The sequence below is a fragment of the Etheostoma spectabile genome, unplaced genomic scaffold (assembly GCF_008692095.1).
Source record: "Etheostoma spectabile isolate EspeVRDwgs_2016 unplaced genomic scaffold, UIUC_Espe_1.0 scaffold00006574, whole genome shotgun sequence".
In the NCBI taxonomy this organism is placed as follows: domain Eukaryota; kingdom Metazoa; phylum Chordata; class Actinopteri; order Perciformes; family Percidae; genus Etheostoma; species Etheostoma spectabile.
Window position 1 is genome coordinate 119,996 of NW_022603400.1, and position 4,988 is coordinate 124,983.

At 41.6% G+C, this 4,988-nt stretch overlaps 1 non-coding gene across 1 annotated transcript; it reads left to right on the forward strand.

Annotated features, from left to right (window-relative positions):
• The first annotated feature begins 4,293 nt into the window (after window positions 1-4,293).
• On the forward strand, window positions 4,294-4,509 carry LOC116678171 (small nucleolar RNA U3). Its single transcript, XR_004329186.1, has one exon. It is a non-coding gene; the product is annotated as a small nucleolar RNA U3 (small nucleolar RNA).
• The last annotated feature ends 479 nt before the right edge of the window (window positions 4,510-4,988 follow it).

The following is a 4,988-nucleotide window of genomic DNA, read 5'->3' on the forward strand; positions in this document are numbered from 1 at the left end:
AACAGGCAGATAAAGGGGGGTAAGGGTTGTTCAGAGCTGAGGCTTTACACCCTCCTCTGCATTTTACAATAAAAACCAGGATTCCCTCCTTACAGAACAGGAACATGAGGCATGAGGAGTAGGCAGGAAGAAACAGCTTGGCTCTGAAACATCTTCACAACGAGGCAGTGTGAATGAGCTGGTGATTTTTAAGGCTAATACAGTGAGAAAACCTTTTCCCACATTGATCACACCAGTACGGCTTCTCTCCAGTGTGAACACGCCGGTGTCTTTCAAGGTTACCACTCAGAGAAAACCTTTTCCCACATTGATCACAGCTGTACGGCTTCTCTCCAGTGTGAATGCGTTGATGTGATTTTAGGGTACTCTGCACTGTGAAAGCTGCCCCACATTGATCACAGCTGTACGGCTTCTCTCCAGTGTGTATGCGTCTATGTATTTTAGATTACTCTGTTGTGTGAAAGCTGCCCCACATTGAACACAGCTGTACGGCTTCTTTCCAGTGTGAATGCGTTGATGCATTTTTAGGTTATTCTGTTGTGTGAAAGCTGCCCCACATTGATCACAGCTGTACGGCTTCTCTCCAGTGTGAATGCGTTGATGTGTTTTTAGGTTATTCTGTTGTGTGAAAGCTGCCCCACATTGATCACAGCTGTAAGGCTTCTCTCCAGTGTGAACTCTCTGATGAATCTTTAAATATCCAGATGTTGTGAAGGATTTCTCACAGTGCTGACAGTGGTGACGTTTGGGTCCCTCTCCTCTCTGTTTCTATAGTAACAGACAAACAGAGAAACAAACAGAGAGAGTTAGTGAACAACCTTCTTTAAACCCTGGATTTTCTCTTACTCACAATTTTAACTATTCATTCAATAATTTATGACAAAATGAAGGAAAATATTGCTGACATGTTTTAATGAAAGCAAATGCACTCTTCATGTTCTGAAATATTCTAAATCTTTCAGGCAAACTTCAGTGAAACAACTGCAACGCTGTAATGAAACAAGAAAGTGTGGCAGATGATGGTGGACCACCTGAATGCGTAATCAGTCTACAAATATAATATGAGCACTTTAAAAGTTGGCAGAAGATAATGTTACTCAGGAAATTACCATTAAGATAAAATAAAAATCTTATCTACAATGAGAATATGATGCATAGCCTACATACCTACCTCTAACTCTGTCTCTCTTTTGGACTCTGAAATCTAGAAACTATACAAATACTGAAATTAATCAACTAAATGTCCACTGTATACATGACTGTAATAGTGTATTCATCAGTTTAAAATTGATGTAATAATATATAAAAACCATTGAAGTGTCCTCTCCCTCACCCCAGGAAGGCAGAAGTCTGATCATTCTCTGAATGGGGGGTGACAAAAACCCTCCCTCCTTGTTGTGACCTTTTTGACCGAGCACCTAAACACTCATCCCTACTGGACTATTTCCTGCCATTAACCTCTCACACATTACCACACAATCATCATGGTACACTTTAACTTTAACATCCTGTATGGCACCACGCCTTCTTCTCTCCCTCAAACCTTTACCATAACCTCACAGGGAGGGGGGACTTCTAGCAAGCATAACCTTCTATGCATCAGTGGCCTCCCATTAAACCACTTCCTCAATTGACTGCACACAGCTCTTTTGCATTGTGGCCAAATATAAATTTAACTGCTGATATTCTATAAGCATGTCTACAACAAATGAAATGTCTCAACACAATATGCATTTATGATCATTAAATGAAGAAATCAGAGCCTGTGTCGCATAGTCTAAGTGTAGGACTAACTACCTGTTTTAAAACTATTGAGGACGTTATACATTATCCTTCATCACTGGCTCATTTAGAACTGTATCAGCCTTTTCTAATGATCTCAACAATTGTCGTACTATATTCACCAAACGTCTAACAACAATATGACCAGCAGTTTATTAGTCTTCATAGAGGCAACATAACAGCACCAATGACTGTCACATGGATGTTATCAGAGCTGTTAGCCTTGTTTATACATACAGAAACCCTGGAAAACCCCGGCCTAATCCACTATCTAGGTCTTGTGAATAGGCCTCCAAGTTTAGACTGGTTGTTGTGTCCTGAACACTGACCTGAACATGGCTGGTACCATAGGCCGGGTCTGCTGCTGGTCCTCTAGGGACCTGGTTGGTCCACTGCTCCGGGTCCTGGTCCTTCTCCATTTCCCTATTGTAGTGAAATCCAGCAGATCTCCACTGTGGCAGCTGGACTAACTCTGGATTCTGTTGAGTACAAATCAAAGCAGGCAGAGATATTCAGATGCTTTCCTCACATCCACAGGGTCTGATACTGGGCTTGGTGTTGGTGTCCACCTAGTCCTGGTCTACCTGGAGGGGGGGGGGGGGCAAACCCACTCAACCAGTTCTACAACAGCTTTGATTGCCCTGCCTCTGCTGCAATGTCCTGCCCAACTCCAATCACCCCCCCCCCACACACACACACACACACATACATTTCAATCTGTTCATGGCATGCCCCCCCCCCCCCCCACCCTCTCACTCACCTCCACAATCTGTACCCTCCCCCATGCTGCTGCTTCCTTTTCCCTCAGGGGTGGTTCCTTCTCACCCTCATGAGTAAAACCCATCCTTATTGGCTCTTCGTTGGCATTGTCATATGAAGGATGAGTCTTGTTGGTTTCTTTGCTGAAATGTTTAAAAGGATATTCTCCCTGGTTACTGGTTGAACAATGCTGAAATGTTATGTAAGTCATTCCTATTACCCTAACTTTAGCATTGACTTGACTGTTGAATTCAGTAAGTGCTACTTGTTGGGGCAGTTGAACATGACAATGCTACAGACTGTAAATAAAGATGGATGTCATTGTAATCACATTCAGATCATCTCAAATGGAGACACTGATGATTATTGTGTTCATAAGTGCTTCATCCAATCATTACTTACAATAGTCAAGACCACAGAAACTTGATCAAAAAGAAGGTGGAGTTGAGTGGAAATGGCTGCATTCAGTATTTAATTGGAAAATCTGTGTAAGGAACCACTTCCACTGCTTCTATATCACAACACAGAAGATGCCAGAAGAAACATCGGATCTATGGAGAAGATCATGAGCAAAGAAGGTTGCGCAGTGTAAGAAATGTGTTATATTCATTCTAGGTTGTGTCTCTGGATAAATGATTGTTTTGGTAAGTCCTTCTTATTACTCTAACTTTAGCTTTAGCTTGACTGTTGATTTCAGTAAGTGCTACTTGTTGGGGCAGTTGAACATGACAATGCTACATACTGTAAATGAAGATGGATGTCATTGTAATCACCTTTAGACCATCTCAAATTGAGACTGATAATTATTGTGTTCATCAGTGTTTCTCTTTGGGTTGTCTTGGTAGTGAGTTCATCATTGGACATATCTCTGAACAAATGCAGAGACAGGCTATATCACAATTCTTCCCAACAATAGTAAATGAAATCATCTGGCAGCAAAACAACCCAAACACAAGCACTGACTTGAGTTGTGTATGCAGTAAGTGCTACTTGTTGGGGTAGTTTTGCTGACCTCTGAAGTCCAGGATTTGCACCATAAAGAATGTTTAAAAGGGATTTTCTCCCTGGTTACTGGTAGAACAATGCTGAAATTTTCTAAGTCATTCCTATTATCCTAACTTTAGCATTGACTTGACTGTTGAATTCAGTAAGTGCTTCTTGTTGGGGCAGTTGAACATGACAATGCTACAGAGTGTAAATGAAGATGGATGTCATTGTAATCACATTCAGATCATCTCAAATGGAGACACTGATGATTATTGGGTTCATAAGTGCTTCTCTTTGGGGTTGTCTTGGTTGTGAGTTCATCATCAGACATTAACACATGCAGAGCAAGTACATTTCAGCAGTTGTCCAAATAAATAAAAGAATGGGGGTTTCGGAATAGATATGCAGCACTAACTGGTACTTTCTATTGCTGAATGAGCTCTATCTGGAGGAAAAAGGAGTTGCCCCAAAGAAGGTTATTGGACTCTAATTGACCACTCATAGACTGTTAATGGCATACATCGGGATGATGGTTGTCTATTCATGAAGCCATTCATTACTTACAATAGTCAAGACCACTGAAACTTGATCAAAAAGAAGTGGAGTTGAGTGGAAATGGTTGCTTTCAGTATTTAAAGATCTAAATAGATTTTCTCACCTCAGAGTCATTTGGAGCACGTACCATTAGCTTCTGTCCCTCTGAACCCTGAGTGACAATCACTCTGCAGTGAATGCGATGCAGTTCCCCCCCCCCTCAGTCTAACCAAGACTGTACTTTTAGGGATCATTTCTAGAGTTTCTGACTTGAGGATTGTGTTACTGAATGGGTTGGTCTCGCTGACCATGATGATGAGTTGGGATATTCCTTTCTGAGCGTGAAGCTGACAGAGAGTAATGATTCACTTCATATGCTCTCTGTCATTGATGATCGTTCCTTGTTTCTTTATGGAGCATTGAGGAAGGGAATATGATCAGAATGGTATTAGTAGATGTGTGGAAAACTAATGTGAGTAAACATGACAAAGTGTGCTAAGCTATTTAATCAACTACAGTTATTGCCAATCTTGAAATATTTTTCTTGTCCATGGTGGACAATGTTACTTGAAACAGGGTCATTAATTAATAAAAAAAAGAAGTAATTAATCAATTGTCATTAATTACAGGTAATTAATGACATGATCCCCCATCATCCCCCATCAATGATCCCCCATCATCCTCCACCTCTGCCTCCACCACAGAGGACGTGTCAGCTGGATTTAGGAGTTCCTCAAAGTGCTCCTTCCACCGCCCTATTACCTCCTCAGTTGAGGTCAACAACGTCCCATCCTTACTGTACACAGCTTTGATGATTTCTTGCTTCTCTCTCCTGAGGTGGCGATTGGGTTTCCAGAAGCACCTTGGTGCTGACCGAAAGTCCTTCTCCATGTCTTCTCTGAACGTCTCCCTTGCTTTACCTCCTG